Here is an 18248-nt window from a genome sequence, read left to right as displayed (position 1 = left end):
GAACACCAGCTACGTGCTCAAGAGGTCCACTTTCCAGGAAAAGCATTACTCTGTATGTGAGGTCTTTAGATTGTCAGTTTGAAGGCGGGACCTGTATTTTCCATTTTTCATTGTGAAAAGATCTATAAAACAGTAACGGCATCTGTGTCCAGCAGCTGCACAATTAATTCCACCAACTCTGACCAGGAAGTGAATCGCTTATGGATATTTTAACTCCTGTACTCTAGATCTTCTGGACTTCATTTACTCTTTCCACAAAGGTAGGGTTAAGATCAAAATTCACCCCAAACCAGACCTGTATGAAAAGGAGGCCAAGTGCATGTGGCTCAAAACCAGAAGTGGGGGAGGGATAAGAGATCCTTCAAACTGAGTGAAAGCCCTACCCCTCAGCCAATGAATCTGGTGAATTTCTTGCTTTCTCTAGCCAAAAAAAAACCGGCCTTACCGATCCAATGATAGGATAGTTCCTCAATAAAAGGATCTGAGGTATCTCATTTAAAAAATTAGGCCAGGGACTTCCCTGGTGGTTTAGTGGTTAAGACTCTGGGCTTCCAATGCAGGGGGCGCGGGTTCCATCCCTAGTCGAGGAGCTAAGATTCCACATGCCCCATGGCGCGGCCAAAACATAAATAAATAAATAAAAATTAGGCCAAATAGTACCCACAATCTTGCACATGAATCTGTGACAGCGTCATCATCTCAGGAAGCAACGGAATTTGCTGTTCTCTTTCACAAAAAGAGAGAGAGAAATGTTATCACTTCATTGACAAGCTTGTTAAAGACACCTATGCTCTCTTTAGTCTGACATGAGACGTAACAATATCTTGTAATGGGGCTGCTCCTATTTCTTTAAGGGAGTGGCTTCGACTCAATGAGAAATTGGATCAATAACTAAACCCACAGAAAAATGAAGGCACAACATTTGAAACTATTCGATTCCAATCTTATAATATTTTCTGAAACAAAGAAGGAAACAATATGATTCCCATTATTATTTCATATGATTGCCCAAGGTATTAGTAGTACTGGATGCGTGAAGATCCTTCCCATGCTCAACTTCTAAAGAATTAGAAAGGAAATGGTCAGCATTTTCATGCTCTAAATATAGATTTAGAAGCTGTGAGAGGAAAAAGATGCACAGGGCAGCACAGCGATGACTCGAGGAACGGTGCAGCAGGCTACTCTGTGGCAAAGTCACTTCCTCTCAACAGAAGTTTCCAGAAACAGAAAAAGGCTGACGCCACTCCCAGAAATCCAGTCATAGATTGGATCGGGGCACAGCCTCTAGTGTGGACTCACTGGGCAGCAAGGTAGCAACCAGGACAAAGGGCACCCCTTAGGAAGCTGTCTACCTCCACCCCAAACCCTACTTCCTGAGAAATGCCCCTTCCCCCGCAAATTAGGAAAACACCCCGGCAGCCGTTTACGCAACATATTTCTTGGGCAATGGGGTACTTCATAGGGCCGTGCTGTGATTCTATCACTTTGAAGCACACAAAGAGGAAAACAGAAGTTGGGCTGTACATAGGGGCTTCTCCTGCAGAATGTCTGTGGTTTTTCTCCACTTGAAAAGCTGAACCAGAAACCACACTTCTATTAAGGATTCAGATAATCAGTACGTTTGGCTTTAAATGCATCTTGTACCTTGTAGTGATCAATACAAGCCTTGCCGGGAGGACTGTTCTGACAAACTTGCCTCCTTGTGTATGATAAAAGAATGACCCAAGTGTAAATCAAGCACAATTCTTTGACCAGGTCTAAGAAGAAAATGAGCCAACTGGAGATAAGCTCACGTCCCCTCTACAACCATACCTGGCAGCCTTGGGGAAAGGCTGAAGTCACGAGGTGGTCAACTCCCCAATGAATGGAAGAGACAGTGCAGCAGTGCGGTGTGTAGTGTCCAGAGCGCTCCCCAATTCTACTCCACGATTTCTGTACCACCCACCCCTTGGCGGATAGGTGAGATGGTACCCCTTCTCCAAATGTTTGAAATGCATAAAATAAAATACATAGTATTACAGAGGAAGTCAATTATATTTAAATATGGTTACCAAAAACTTTAAAATTGTGACATAATAAAACATATGCTTGGGACTTCCACGGTGGCACAGTGGTTAAGAACCCGCCTGCCAATGCAGGGGACACGGGTTCGAGCCCTGGTCCAGGAAGATCCCACATGCCGCGGAGCAACTAAGCCCATGTGCCACAACTACTGAAGCCCGGGTACCTAGAGCCCGTGCTCTGCAACAAGAGGGGCAATGGGAGGCCTGTGCACCGCAATGAAGAGTAGCCCCCGCTCACCACAACTAGAGAGAAAGCCCGCGTGCAGCAACGAAGACCCAACGCAGCCAATAAATAAATAAATAAATAAATAAATAAATAAATAAATAAATAAATAAATAAAATTACTAAAAAAAACCCCACACATATGCTCGTTTATTAATACATTAAATAACACTATCCAGCAGCATGTAATAACCACCATAATTTCTAAGTCATAATGAACATGACATTTCAAGATGATCTGTTAGCCATCTAAAATGTGATATGAAAATATGGGCTTCCTATTGGTGACAAAGTCACAGACAATGCTAATATTACTGTGGTTTGTGGCCAACATCCAAAAGTTAAGGGATTGCTCAATTTTGGTTAGAGGTGAGTGAAAATCAAGGTGTAATATTTTCCCATGCCAAGCTCACAGATCCCCTTGAACCTCTGCAAAGAGGGCTGCAGTAGTTCACATGAAACTCATGAGATAATCTGATTTCATCCCCTACTCTTACGGCTTTTCCAGAATCATGAGACCCACAACAGAGCGGGAACACGGCAGTAGAATCAACCACTTACGAGGGAGCAGGGAGGATCTACCACAAGGACAGTCGGCCTCCCATGGAAGAAGCAGAATGGGCCAACAACTCCACTCCCTTTTTCTCCATCAGTTGTACCCAATGTGTGGGCTATAGTTTTCTATTTTTTAAATGGTTAGTGTTAAGAGTTATTTAATTCAGTTGACTCATGGGTGGGGGGATTACTTTGCAAATCATTTCCCCAAGTGCTGTGTTCTAAATGTTATTAGCCCCAGAGTTCAAGGCTTACGGCAAACTTCTAACACCCCTTTACTCCCTGAAATCAAATTCTTAGATAACCTTCCTAAACACATTTTCAAACATATGTATTTATTGCTTTAATAGTAATATAAATGAGAATAAAAGGAAAATAATTTATAACAAACTGAACATGTATTTCAATATGCAATTAGTTGGGCAAGACCAATCTAGAAGGCTTAAGAAGTTGTTAGATGCTTGTACTTTACATGAAATCAAAAAACAGGTGAGTTACAAGTGTGGACTGCCACAGGTGATATGGTGATGTCATGGGGGGGGAATGTTTTTCCAAAATGGCAAACACCTCTTGGTAAATTTCCCAATAAAACAAAGCACAATCTTTCTTCATTGATTGGAAAAGTCAACGTTTATTTTAAACATGCAAAATACCCTTCATGTATAAGTTAGGTCTCTAGGTTCAGGCAATAAATGGGTTTTGTCATCCACAATCATCTTGTTACCAAATTGGCCCACCAGACCGGCGCCAGGCAAAGCCCCTCTCGTCTTCACCAAGGATGCTCTTTTTCAGATCGGATTCGAGCAGCCAATAACTAAACCAATGCTGAGACTGCAACAGCACTAGCTGTATTCAGTAGCCAAAGACTGGAGAAGCGGGAACCTAGTTCGCAAATCAACTTAACCTGATTCCGGCAGAGACAACAAATATATAGGAGGGTGGAGATTAAAGATTGGGATTTGGAAACAGTGGGAGAAATATTCATGAGTTATCTGAGAAGAGGGGTGTGGTTTGGACCTGGAACTGTACCAACTCTCCTTTTCAGTCATTGCATGGGCTTTTCCAGTGGCTGTCATGGCAATCGTCAAGTGTCATGGCGCCTGTGTGTGTGTCATTTAGCATGTTAATATATTACAATGAGCATATAATGAGGCTCAAGGTCTACAGGAAGGCAAATCTTCTGTCATCTTGGGCTTAGTTGATTCTAACCAACACTTTTTTTTTTTCTCTTTGCCGCTTCCACCTGAAACTTAGATCAGATTTGGTTTCTATTCAAGGGAGGGGCAGGGGTATGATTCTGGGGCAACAGCCATGGTAATAGTCTCATAGTGAGACACAGGATACACATGGGGATGTAAGACTATTCTATCCGTCACAGATGTTGGCATCCCTGGTCCCCATCCAGTAAATGGTAGTAGCACACCTCACTCACTGACAACCAAAACTGTCCCCTAAATTTCTAAAATGCCCCCAATAAACTCCCTAGAGCTAGCCAAAATCCACATTGCAGTACCCACGCTCTGCCCACATCTGGGTGACGTCAAGCTGGACCACTCAGGGGACACTCCCCAGGAAACTTGCATTTGCATAATAAGAGAAAGATCAGTCTTGCTGAGCGGCTTACCCAGCAACAAGCGCCCTTACCCAGAGTTCTGCCCCTGGGACACAAAAAGCAGAGCTAGGCAGGGAAGAGAATTAAGCAGTGAGGCAGATGGAGGCAGCAAGGAAGCAAGGGGGTCCCTGGGGTCCCCAGAGCTTTGATCCCAGGCTGCTGGCAGCTCACAGCTCTGCTCCTGTAGCCCTGACGTGAATTCTCCACTTGTGCTGAAGCAAGCTCCAGCGGGTTTGTGTTGCCAGCACCCAAAAGAGTCCTTATTCATTACACACGTCCAATCACCTGCTGGGAAGGCCACCCACCTGAACTAAGGAGGGCAGCTCACATCAAAAATGTTTAGAAGAACCTATTCTACTTTTTCAAAGAATCTACTTTATTTGGGGGACACTGCTCAGACTTTTACCAAAGCTCCCCATGCTGTACTTGAAGCTCATTTGGTTTTGACTCTGTTCTCACTGCCAGTAAATAAATGGGCCAGTGCCCATTCTTCATCTGGCATTGCAGATTCTAGAAAGACAGATCCAGATCATGCTGAAGTCTTTTCTGCCTCAGCTCTTTCTCATCAGTCTCATTAGCCACACGACATAAATAATAATGTTGTCCTCCCCTGGCAGGCTTGGGAAATTTAGATATCGGAGAAATTTAGCCTTTAAGGGCCCAATTAGATATCTGAGTAAAAAGAAAAAAAATTTTTTTCCAGAGACTTTCCAACTCCATAAGCCCATGATTTAATGTCTCTAAATTTTATTATACTCAGAATTAATACCACCCTAATTCAGAAATGTGACAATAAGGACCAGTTGCCAGAAAGGTGTTCTAAAAGAACCCAAGATGACTGTTTTTCAACCTCTTCCACTAATGGACTCCATTATATCACAAAAAAAGGCACTGCTGGAATCTAATGAATAAATAACTAGCACTTGAATAGAATTTGTGTCCATTTTAATGCCAGCTACTTTCCACAAGAAAGCCTCATTTAAATTAGAAAGCGGGGAGAGGGGGGGGAGCATGCTTATAATGAAACACTTTCGAAATGCTTGAAAAGTTTCCTATATAAGCCAATCAGGTAAAACGTTAAATAGCAAAAACTTAATTGTTGAATCTAAGTGAATAAACCAGAGAGTTTGAGTGTAACACAGGACAAGGGTTAGTTTTCATATCTGCCGGATTTGTTTAGTGTAATTTCCAGAAGAGTTATCAGGAGAGCTAATAGTCCCTTGAAAGGTGTGTCTTCTAAATAGAGGATCACAACTCACCAATGGGTTATGAAACCAATTCAGGACAAGGGTCAGAAAACTTTGTCTTCAAGAGCAGGAAATACCTTAGGCTTTGCAGGCCAGATATTTCTGTCACAACTGCTTGACTCTGCCATTGTAACTTGAAAGCAGCCATAAACAATCTTTGCGTTCCAACCAAACCTTATTTACAAAATGGGCTGCAGGCCACAACGCTGACTCCTGACCAGCATTTTTTCAGCAAATGAAAGAGTAGAAAACATCAGAGGCCATGAGAGGTAGAAGGGTAGGTTCTGTCTCATGAAAGTTTTCTTGCTGCTATACACACATGTATATGTGAGTTCTGGTCAATATGTATTTCTTACTGTAGGTTGAGGGTCAAAGGCCACCATATTAGAAATGATAAATAGTTTGAGAAGAAAAAAACAAGTCTTCTTCTGACTGAAACTGATAAGAGTTTACAGGACTTTCATGTTTAAAAAAAAAGAAAGAAAAAAGGGTAGATAGAATGGGCAAGTTCTTAAGCCTAACGTATAATCTTAAAAGAATATTTTTAAATATATTAAAATTTGAAAAAAGAATATGAATTAGTTACAAGTAGTCCAAAATGACCTTCAAAAGGACGCTAAAACTGCTTCTTATGCTATGCAAATATCTGATCTGAGCTGTGTATCAGTTAGCAATGGCTGCATAACAAACTTCCCCAGAACTCTGTGGCTTAAAATAATCATCGAAGCTTTCCACAACTCTACAGGTCAGCTGGCTGGCTGGTTCTGATGACCTAGGACAGGCTTAAATAATCTTGGCAAGATATGCTCAGGAGACTTTGAGCAGCCCGAAGTTCAGCTGGGGGCTAGCTAGTCCAGGAGAGCCTCAGCTGACACAACTTGGCTCATTCCCCTGCATCTGTCAGTCCCTCCCTTAGACTAGCCCGGGCACACTTTCATGGGGGTGGCAGGGATCTGAGCGAGCACACCTAGCTGTGTAAAAAGGTGAATCAGAAACTCGCAGGCTCTTAAACTCTGTTTATATGGCATCTGCTAACATCCCAGGAGCCAAAGCAGTCACGTGGCCAGTAGTGGGGAAGGGGAGGGATGGGGACTAGTAAGTTACAAGGCAAAGAGTGTGGATACATGGAGGCCATTAATTGGGGCCATTAGTGCAATCAATCTGCCACAGACATTATTTACTGCTTGTCATCACCTTGGCAGAAGCAGAGAGATTTTACATTATTTTAAGCTTTCTCATTACCATTTCTCATTTTGGTTTTCCATTATCACTTCTAAGGCAGGAAGGCAGAGTGAAAAGAACATAGGCTTTGGAATCAATGAGATCCAGTTCTGCAGTCTGGCTCCGCCACTTCTGGCTACATGACCCTGGGCAGGTCTCCTTTGCACCTCAGTTTCCTCATCATAAAAATAGGACTACTAACATAACATCAGCCGGAACACAAAATGTGTGTAGTTCAATGTCTGGCCACCTCAGATCTCAAATCTTAGACACTGTTTGCAAATAGTTAACTTAAATATATTCAAGAAGATGAGGAACAAGGCAATAGGAAAATTTCCTGAGAAGTAAAGTTTCTTGACAGAAAAGGACAGTTCCTTTACATAAAGACTAGAAAACCATTTCTTTACAAAGAGTTCTGGGGACTGTGGCAGCAGAAAAATGGCCCCCAAGGATGTCCACATTCTAATCCCTGAAGCCTGTGAATACAGGACAGGTGTGATGAAGTTACAGACCTTGAGATGAGATTATCCTGGATTATCTGGGTGGACCAATCTAATCACATAGATCCTTAAAATCAGAGAATCTTTCCTAGCTGTGGTCCCAGCCTGACGGCAGAGGGACAAGGAGTCGGCCCAACGTCGCTGGTTTTGACGCTGGAGGGACGGGCAGGAGCCTGTGAATGTGGGTAGCCACTAGAAGATAAAGCGGCAAGGCAAAGGATTCTCCCCTAAAGCTTCCAGAAGGAATGGACAACTTGATTTTAGCCAGTAAGACCCGTGTTGGACCTCTGACCTACAACATAACATAATAAGACAGTAAATTTGTGTTGCTTTAAGCCACCCAGTCTGTTGTTATTTGTTAAAGCAGTAACAGAAAGATGATGTAACTTGTCATCTTTATACAAAGGCTGACAACGAGGAAATAGAAAAGTCTCTCTTGAAGCCACTGAACCAGGAGGAAGAAACTATGGAACCTGGAGAACACTAATCAGGCATGGCATCAGAATCGGAAAGCTGTATCTGATTCTGGTTACAAGGGCAATGAAAGAAAAGGCAGTATGACAGAATAAGCAACTCGTTATCAAGGAAAACACTTCACTGCAGGCTACAGGGAAATACAAAAAAATCATTATTTATCCATACAATCTCCAAGGATCCCCTGGCTATAGCTGACAAGCATGCACTAGGGGAAAAGCCATATTTTAAAAATACTTCCACAGAAACTTTCTACAGGTTTCATTTAACTGATGGCTATTCCAGAGATACGCAGCTCCAACTCTGATCACTTCCACTTCTGTTTATAGATAATAGGACAATAAGGTAACAAGCCCTAGTGGTGTGTGGACATGAACACACACACACACACACACACACACACACACACACACACGCACACAATGTCTCAATTTGTTGGGCTTCCTGAGCCCACAAATAATGCTCACAGTGAGGGAGAAAAAAGTATACAAAAAGTCCACTGATTGATTTGAAAAACAGAACTCCAAACCGGCACAAAGAGGACCCCAGAATTAGGAATACATCTAAGAATATTCTTAAGGACAGATTAAAGAAACTACAGTAGATGAGTGTGCTGGGTTCAGCCCGGAAGTCACACTAGCAGAATCCCACAGATGCAGGAGACACTAAGAGATGTCTCATTTGATGGATGAGAAACCAGAATCACCCAGCGCTGAACTGACCTGCCTGAGGACAGCCCTCTAACTGCGGAGAGGCCTCACCTGCCGGAGCGGGAGCTAACGCATGACGCCATGCTGCCCAGCTGATCACGTGGCTCTCGTGTCGGGCCCTGTGCAAGGCAATGCGGCTTCCATCATACCTACAGAGCTCCAGACTCCTTGCTGCGAAACCCCTGGAGCCAGATGTAAGTTTTTAACCAACCTGGGGGGAAAAAAACTCTCCCTCTCTGGAGCTCCCATCAGAATAGGAAATAAGGAATGGTGAAATATAGAAGGAAGTTGATAACATTTGCCTGTACTAAATTATGTACCGTGCAAGATTACCCACATAATGTCACCTTTAAATCTAGCAAGCACAATAGTTAGGCATCACAGAAGGGGAGGAGGGGGAAATGGACCATTACTAGTCGCCACAGCTGAGAACTCTGTTAAAGAAGGTAGGCCATCCCTATGGACAGAGGGGCTGGAAGCTATGTTTGCAAGGATCTCACATCAGACTGGGACTCCTCATATGATGAACATTATTGGGGAGGGAGATGGAGGAAAGCATCCCTTCCGCTCCAAGTCCCCACTCAGGGCTGCCTCTAACCTTGGTGGCTTTGAAAAATTCTAGGAGATGGGGTAAGGGAAGTATACAAACAGAAATACTAAGAAAAGTATGGAAGGAAAACAGAAAGATCATACTTAGCAAGAGGCAAAGACAGTGCTTCCCTAAACAAGATGGGTAAGAGAAAGAATTGGTCATTTAGAAAACTCCTCAGTGGAATGAACACTAGTAAATAAAAAAATCAGAGTTGAAAATAACAAGACGGCCCCAAAAAAAAGCAGCTGCAAGGAGACTGATATCAAAGTCTCTATTCTTTCAACACAGTTGTTTCAAAGGGAAGCAGCGATGAAGGTATATAAACAGAATTTGGTCCAGCTTGTGGCAGTGCAAATTCTTAGCCACTTTCCCCCGGGCGCTGTGCCACAGAACCACAGAACTCTGTGAGCTTGGTCATCTTCTGCTCTTTGAATCTCAATTTCCCAAGGGGAAAAAAAAAAAAAAAATAGACTTCACTAGGGGAAGCTGGCTAAGCTGGTTATTTCTAGGCTGAGAAGGACGGACCGTGGCCTCTTATTTCTGAACATACAAAAACACACAACCCAAAAGATAGTGATCATAAAGGGCTGGTTCTTCTTAGGTAAGCATTTCAACTGTCTACTAAAGATTCTGCCAGCAAAGGCAAAAACAACTTGAGTTTTTCCTCAATCTTTTTTATTCAATACGGGAATTTTATTTCTTTATTCTACACTTCCTTTGCCACATGTGTAAGATTATACAACTTTAGGACTGAACAGAACGTTGGAGCTCGTTCAATCCCCTCCTACTTTCCAACATAAGAACTGAAGCCCAAAGCGGTCATATGGGCTGAATTAATGTGTTCTTCATTTGCATACTGCTTTATAACTGAACTTAACTCTTCTGTGTGGGCCCGAACCAGGCCTAGACTTTAAACTTTTGAGCAGCTAGGGACTATGTATTAACCAGAAATTGTTCAGAATCAGGAACAGGTGAGAGCAATGTCATGTCTGCTGCAAGCCCGGTCATATGTAAGGAATAAAATGAAAGGAAATGGTGCTTGTTGGCACGCCAGATGGGAAAATTCCACGAAGCACGAAAATCCCGGTGGTCAGAGGAATATTTTGCAGGGCCTTAGCTCTCTTTCTAGGATCCCACAGACACCAAGGGAATGTCTTCACAGGCCCTTCTTTGGAAATGTTGAGAAATAGCCCTGACTCCTCTGCCAGGTTACCCCCAGCCCACCCCATGCTCCTAAAGGGTGGAAATCAACACTGAGAGGGGCCAGGAGCTGTAAGACACAGCTGCAGAGACAGACACAGAGAGACAGAGAGAGAGAGAGAAAATGAATATTTAAGAGTGAAATGTAAAATCCATCCCAGGCTAAATTCCGAAGATGTCAAACTTAAAAGGTGACATGAGCAAGGGAGCATCTCATGTGAAGGCACGTAAGTTGCTTAGATCCTCCCATTTGGGGCTGGAGAAAGGAGTGGGGCACACCCACCTGTTCCCCACCAGATTGCAGGGTGAGGCTGGGTGTGAGCACACAGGGTTCTGGGAGTGGGTGGGACAGATGCCAAATAACCATCGCATTGTCTTCCTGGGTCATTTCTCTAAACAAGGCAGGCACACATCTGTTATCAGTTGTTGCCACTGTCCCTGAGGGACCAAGGCCCAGCGTGGCCACCGCTGTCAGCCAGGGGGACTTCGAGCAAGTCCTTCTACCTCCCTGCACCTCCAGGACCGCAGCTAAAAAGAGAAAGGACGCAGGGAGATCTCCCTGAGGTCCCTTCCAACCCCTGAGTGCCTAAGACTCCTCTTGGCTTTGGTTGGAAAGCCAGCGCTGGCCAGTACAGGGTGAGCTTGCTAGCCTAAACAACTAAGCACAGCCCAGCGAACGCGGGCTCGGGACCTAGACCACCCGGGTTCGAATCCTTACCCTGCCGCAAGCGGCTAGCTGTGCGCGACCCTGGCCAGCTTTCACAACCTCCCAATTCCTCAGTCTCCCTACTGTAGAAACTGGGAATAACAATACCATCCACCTCGGCGTTGTAGCCAGGAGTAAATGGGATAGGAAAGAAACCTTTGCAATCGTGTCACCTCTAGAAGATACATTTTTCATCACCATCGCTCCGAGTTTCCTCGCCCACTTGCTCTCAACATTTCTCCACCCAGACATACCATCTTCGCTGATCACCAACATAACACACTCCCATGGGTGGACGGAGACATGAAAGAGATCCAAAACTATCACAGTGGAGGACTGTTCTGTGTGGGATATTAGAAAAAGCATCTTACCAGCATGCCAGGCCTTAGAAGCCGGCTGTGCTGAGAACGCAGCCCTAAGGAGTGGCGCTTAAGCAGGAGTCGGTGGGCGGAGCTGAGGCAGGAGTCAGTGGGCGGTACCCTTGCCCTCAGGGGCCGTCTCCCCCAAATCACAGAGGGTGCAAGTCAGTGAGGCTGTTATTCTTCTACGGATAACGCTGAAATGCTGACATTTTTGAAAAAGTAAATCAGTTGCAAACACCGGTACTTAACTCTTACAGCTAACGAAGTACTTGCATACACCTCGCTCCTGAGTTCATGAGCAACAGGGTGGAGAAATACTCCTTAGCCATCCTAGGTAACCGCCCCAGCTGGGGTCAAGGTCCAGCAGGCGTTAACTGCTGGGGGTGCCCATTTACAGGGAGAACTGCACCCCGCCCCCCCCAAGCCCAGCCCAGATAGCTTATCCCTCTTGCGTGTCCAGATTTGTGAGGCTGGACAAAGGGCCCGGAGAGGAAGGCCCCTATTCTCTTTCCAGAAGGTTAGGTGTTCACACAAGAGAGCGGTGGGATTTTCAAGAAATAAAGTGATTCCTCCAACCTTTCCCATGCACACATACAGCTTTCCAGATATGACAAAGTCGGGGAAGGAGGCACTTAGTTGTGGAAATGAAAAAACAAACACATAAATACAACAGTCCAAGTGGGCAAACAGAGATGGAGCCCCAACTCTTCCAGCTGAGAACGTGGTTACAGTACTAAGGTTCCTGGGACCCATTTTGGCAGCTTTCCGAGAGCTATTAATTTGCCTTAATGTACTGAAAGAGAAGGTGAGATGAATTAAAAGTGAGAAGGTAATTTTGAAGGAGGACGGACGTCTTCATACCCAGCACCAGCGCCCACCATGTATGGCTCAAGGTGGTTGCCTGATGAACACCCCGTGAGAACCCACAGCTGGCACTGAGGTCACAACTATGCTTGGACTTTTCGTGTTGACCCAGGATGTGACATAGTATGGGGACATGGCTTAGATTAGCCACTTTAAGAAGAGGGGGTAAGGGAGATCTTGACTCAATTTCAAACAGGAATTGAAAAGTTTAGCCATTTATTCAATATCCTGGGATAAACCATAACAGAAAAGAATATAAAAAAGGAATGTCTATATGTGTATAACTGAGTCACGTTGCTGTACAGCAGAGATTGACACAACCTTGTAAATCAACTACACTTCAATTTAAAAAACAATTTTTTTGAAGTGAAGCCATCTTCTGGCTATTAAGAGTGACTCTATACTTCAAAGCAATTATGAACTTTAAAGGCAGCCTAGTAAAACGTGCCCTGGCAAGTACCAAATTTATTTCTGACCCAAACCTCTCCACTGTCACCCACCTGGCACTCTCCCCCCAAATATAAAGGTATTACCTCTCTTTTTTTAAAGTACCTAGATTCTGTATCTTTTTTTTTTTTGCTGGATTTTAGTTCCCCGACCAGGGATCAAACGGGGACCCTCGGGGTGAGAGCGCGCAGTCCTAACCACTGGACAGCCAGGGAATTCCCTAAAGTACCTAGATTCTGAAACACACACACCTTCCTTCAGCCAAAACTATCTGTTAGTTTTGGCTGACACCTGGTGTCACCTGATTATCGGGACCCTTCCCCAAACTTTGACATCCCTCATAACAAACCCCCAGAGATAACTCTCCTGACAGCGCGATCTTTCCGGAGAGCTACTGTGACAACATCGGCACAGAACGCCACCTCCAACCACCACGCCACCCTCCTACAGCCAGTAAGCCAAGACACACAAAGAGGACGGAATAAGAGTCCTCACTGCTCTTTAGGCCTCTAGGGAAGGAGCAGAGCAACTACCTGCCTGGAGGACCAGAGTGCAAAAGGACTGGAACTTTCCAACCCAACCAAGACTTGGGAAAACTGCTCTGGGCACTTTTCCAGACATCTCTGCAGGGGACACTGGGCACTGTCTGTCCCCCCCACCAAAATCAACCTGAGAGTGACTCTGCAGTGACTTAGATCCCGAACCACATGGAACATCAGGAAAAGTCATGTCAAATATCAGAGTGACATCTAGAATGATGGTGACGAGGCTCACTTCTCAGTGGAGGAACCAAAGGCGTTCCTCCCCCCCCCCTCGGCTAGGATCACAGGGGGACTCTGGTGTTGCAATGCTTTTGGAGGCCAGCTGGGCAGAAGGCTGGCTGGTTATTCTTAAACGGAGAAAACTGAATGGGAAGGTAGCAAATTTGAATTCTTGTGATCTCCTGAGGTCCCTTCCAGCTCCAAGATGCTACCAAAGAACACTGCATATGCACATACATATGCACATGCTTCTTTATAAAAACGTATATACGGATGTGTGAATATATATACATGAGTACTATATTCACACTTCCAAACACAAAGCACTTGAAACGCGCACTGCTGAGGCGATTCAGAGGCCCACGACGCTGGAACACAGATGCAACTGGCAGATCTGAGCAGAGCCACCAGCCCTCCTGCCACTATAGTCGCCTTAAAATCAACCTGCAGCTGCTTGTGTAGGTGTGAACCCTGCAAAGCCCCAAACCAGGACTGCAGACTCCTTTCTTCCAGTGACTGTAGTCACGAGTATCCCAAACTCAGGAAGGCGGGCTGGAACACAGGAGGGGAAGAAAAGAAAAGCCCAAACCTCTGTCCAGGCACCCAGCTCTGCCAGGGTCAGGGATCGGGCAGAGCACCATCCTTCTCCTCTTCCCCCGTCCCTCCAAGAGGCAACAAAGTCACCCTCTTCCCCCTCTGCCATCACCTCCTTGCTCAGGGCCTCTCCTCTTCAAGTTGACCGCATGGACATCAAGTTGGTAACTGGAGAAACTAAAAAGGCCTCTAAAAAGGAGAGCTTTGCTCTAATCCTAACCAAGCCAAACAAATTTAAGGGAGTCTATCTCAGCCCTGAACAATAACAGCAAAAACAATCTGTGGTTTGGGGGGCAGGGGGAAGGTGGTACGAAAATTTATTTACTAAGAAAGATCTGTGATGGTGTGCCCATCATGAAAAACAGTTTGGTGATTTTCTCCAATCAGAGACAAGGAAGTTCTGATCCTGAGTCAAGGCTCAGGATGTGGGTAGCTAAACTGGGGAGGGGGTGGGGGGACGTGGGCGGTAGGGGGTGTGTCTCTCGGAGTAAAAACCCACCAAGTCCCTCAGGTCCTGACAATGAACGGGGGCGGGGCGCACCAGCTTCCCACTTGCCTCTCTGGAAAATGAGATCCTACGTCTACACTTGGATCTGAGTTGTTTACAGGTGCAGTGCTGTCACGCCACGGGAACCCCGCACAAACCTCAGCTTTCCCCTCCTCAACTTCACAGCCCCAGAAGTGCCCAGCCTTCCCTAACTGTGCCGCCAGAGCCTGGTGCAGACAGCGGCGTCCGCCCTGGGCCGGGCCTGGCAGTCTGTGTCAGGAGTACCGGGCCACAGACCTCGACTCCGGCATCTCTGAAAACCTTATGCGTCTCCAGGTTACCGCAGCCCCCAAGCGCCCAGCACCCTGTTGGCGCTCCAAACGCGGCCGGGCAATGCAAGCGCCACCTCTTCCCTCTTCCGCGCGGCAGCTACGAAACCACGGCATTGTGTGTGACAGCGAGGGTGTGCGCGAACGTCCCCGGGCTCACACACCCCCTTCCACCCGGTCTGCTCACGGAGCCCGGTCTGTGCGCGCGGCGAGCGCATCGCGAGCCGGTCCCCGCGTCAAGCGGCCTCACCGCCAGGCCTCTGGCCACCCGGCCTCGGACCTGACCTCGGGAAGCTGGGGGCAACGTCCACGCCCCCATTCTCGGCCGCGGGGGCGACCGGCGAGAGCAGCGCTAGGAGCCGGGCAAAGGCGAGGCAAGGGCCGGGGGAACGCGAAAGGGCGACTGGCGGGCGCCGCGCCCCCAAGTTTGCCAGCCGCGGGCCGGGAGGGGGCCAGGAGGGGGCCGGGGCGGCTCGCGACTCGGCAGGAAGTTCCCAGGGCTGCACTGAGCATGCTCTCGGGGATTATGTGCGCGGGTGTGGGCTCTGCGCTCCCCGCAGCCTCTCCGGCCAGGCAGCCTCCGGAGCGCGCCGGCGGGATCGTGGGCCCACGGAGGTCCCTTAGGGGTGGGGGGCACCCCCGGGCTTCCCTGGTCCCCAGGACCAGAGCGCCCGCCCGCCGCATCCCCCTTCCCCCGGGGCCGGGAGCCAGCCTCCCTTGTTGTTCCTCCCCACTGGCCGGTGGCTGAGTCCGCCCTGCGCGCCCAGGTCCCGGGGACCCCAGCCCGGCCCACACCCGCAGCGTGACCCCACCAGGCTCCTCCGCGGTCCGAGCGCCCCTCTACCATCCCTGGCCGCTCGCCTCCAGCCCGCGCAACCAAAGCCTCCTCCGGACAGTCCCTTGAAAAGCCCAAACCCCCCCACTTCCCAGGGGCCATGGGGGCCTGCAGTCTCCTCTGGGAAGGGGTTGCCCCGGGCAGGCGGGCGCCTCCAGGCGCGTCCCCGGCTGCACTCCCGGCTCTCTCAGAGCGGCCGGGGCACCCACGCAGGCGGCGGAGGGGCGGCGGGCGGAAGCCCCCAGCCGCGCAGCCCACGGAGCAGACTCTCCCCCCGCCTCCCGCGCCCAGCTCCCCGCGCCCTCCGCGGTCCCCTCTGTGTTCATCTCCCCGTGGAGATGGAAAGCTTCGACGCGATCGCCCCGACCACTGGCTCTCACCTCCTTGTTGAGCAGCAGCAGCAGCAGCAGCCGGGAGTGCCTGCCAGCTGCCGTCCCCGGGGGGCCCAAGGCTCCGCGGGGCACGGGGTCGCGGCACCCCGAGCCTGCGGCGGGTCTACCTGGGCTGGATCGAGCCCGGGGCCGCCGCGGCAGCCGCGGGAGCCGCAGGGCCGCCGCCGAGCGGGCCGCGGCAGGGACGGTCTGCAAACTCTCAGCCCTGGCGGGGCCGCGCGCGACGCGTCCACACTCGGCCTGGACACTGCAGAGACGCTCCTCGGGGGCTCAGCTGACCAGGGCGGGGGTCTGGCTTCAAATTCTTCCTACCCTCCCCTCCCGACCTCTCCAACTTCTCCCCGCTTCTGGGCTCGCAGCTCTCTAAGGCAGGGATTCCGGCCGGGGACGTTCGGCAAACTCCCCGCCCTCCCCGCCGAGCGCTCAGCCAATTCGGAACGCCCCAGCCTCTCAGGGGCCGTCTGCAAACTCCCAACCCTGTCGGAGAGGACTTCACCAACCTCTCAATTCCGCAGCCCGAAGGGAGCAAGGGAGACACTTCGCGGCCACAAATAATATTCTAGCAAGGTCAGGGGCAAATGTGCAAATGCTGATGTGACAATGCATCCTCCAGAGAGGTGCAGTCCAGGCCTCTCAGCACCAGGGGCCTTCCAGCAGTTAAGCCCAGTGACGGGAGATTATGGACTCAACCAGCTAAAGGACGGGCAGTTTGAATCAATGCCCTGAGCCTCAGTTTCCATCTTTGTAGAATGGGCTTTATGAAGCAGTATATGTTTCTGCCACTTGGTTGCTGTGACCTTGAGCAACCCACTTAACCATTTGAATTCAACTTCTTTATCTACGAACATAATAAATGGGGCTTCTTGAGGTTATTCTGAAGATGAAATAAAATATATGTAAAGTACTTAGCAACACCTGGCACATAGGAGGCGCTCAATAAATGAATTCCATTTCTCTTTCTCTTTCCCACTCCCACCCCCGGATTTTATGAACACTCTGGACTGGCTAGCTGAACACTGTACTGTTGTAAATTCAGAAAGAAATAAAACACATCCCATGCCCTGAAGGCACCACAAAGAACATTGACTGACACCACATATTAAATCCAACCAAGCCCCAGGAGAGAGAATGCTGTACATTTACAACGCTAAGCATTACAGATCCTTGTTAAGTATAGTATCTGGAATGGAATGAGAGTGACCTGGTGAACTACCTAGGGGTGGAAATGACAAGGTTCATAACCCCATCAAGTTCCTAGCCCTGTAACCAGTCACTACATCAAGTCACTGTATGAAGGTTTATGTTCAAATTTCCCTTACCTTCCCTGCAGAATTTCTCCACCCCCATTTCACTGTCCCCCCCTGGGGTCTTCTTTCTTAAACTCAGATCACCCTACTCTGCTGCCCACCCTTCCCAGCAGAGGCGTTTAAAAACTGAAGATCATGGAATTCTTAGACCCTAGAAATGACTTAGTCCAAGTCCTTCACTTTGTAAGTAAGCTCTCAGGGCCACCCAGCTGGTTGGGTAGGTCTCCCGTCTCCAGGATCTTAGCAGAACACACCCTGTAGCACCTCTTCCACTGAGTTACTCTAGGCTCTAGGCACATTAGGTCAGTCCTACCTTTAACTTCAAGCCGGAGGCAATGGCTCTAATAATTCCTGACCAGATGAGTCGCAAATTATCAGCCACTTAGATCCTCAGCTGTCAGGAACTGTCCAGGTAACGATCAAGAACCGCAAGGAAATGTGCATGGACAGGATGATTCCTCTTAATAAGACTTTTAGGTGAAATGCCAGGAATGTTGGGAGGCACGTATTTCCCTCAGTCCCTTGGAAGAAAAATAACATCTCTCTCCCTCTTTGGGCACTGGGAGGGAGATAGAAGAATGGTGACATCTGGTGGCCAGGACTTTCTGTGCTTTGGATATGGATGGTACAGATTCTGATCCTAATAGATTCGCTTTGAAGCCAAGTTCCTGCGGGTGGTTAATAATTGTACCACCTGGTTGCCTAGAGATTTCTGAAAGACATCAATCATTGAAACTCTGCGGACCCACTGCTATAGAGGATATTAC

General features: G+C 47.9%; 1 protein-coding gene across 5 annotated transcripts in view; it reads right to left on the bottom strand.

Annotated features, from left to right (window-relative positions):
• The window catches only part of MGAT5 (alpha-1,6-mannosylglycoprotein 6-beta-N-acetylglucosaminyltransferase), a 357980-nt gene extending 340087 nt beyond the window's left edge, over window positions 1-17893 (bottom strand). For 4 of the 5 annotated variants that reach the window (XM_036858869.1, XM_036858871.1, XM_036858873.1 and 1 more), the window contains exon 1: window positions 16163-16525. The gene's annotated coding sequence lies outside the window, so the exon portion shown is untranslated. Of the gene's footprint in view, window positions 1-16162; window positions 16526-17794 lie in introns of those variants that run through there. The other variant, XM_036858870.1, reaches the window with a different exon arrangement.
• Window positions 17894-18248: the final 355 nt, after the last annotated feature.

The sequence above is a fragment of the Balaenoptera musculus genome, chromosome 7, assembly GCF_009873245.2.
Source record: "Balaenoptera musculus isolate JJ_BM4_2016_0621 chromosome 7, mBalMus1.pri.v3, whole genome shotgun sequence".
NCBI lineage: Eukaryota > Metazoa > Chordata > Mammalia > Artiodactyla > Balaenopteridae > Balaenoptera > Balaenoptera musculus.
This window is presented reverse-complemented; position numbering and strand designations above follow the sequence as displayed.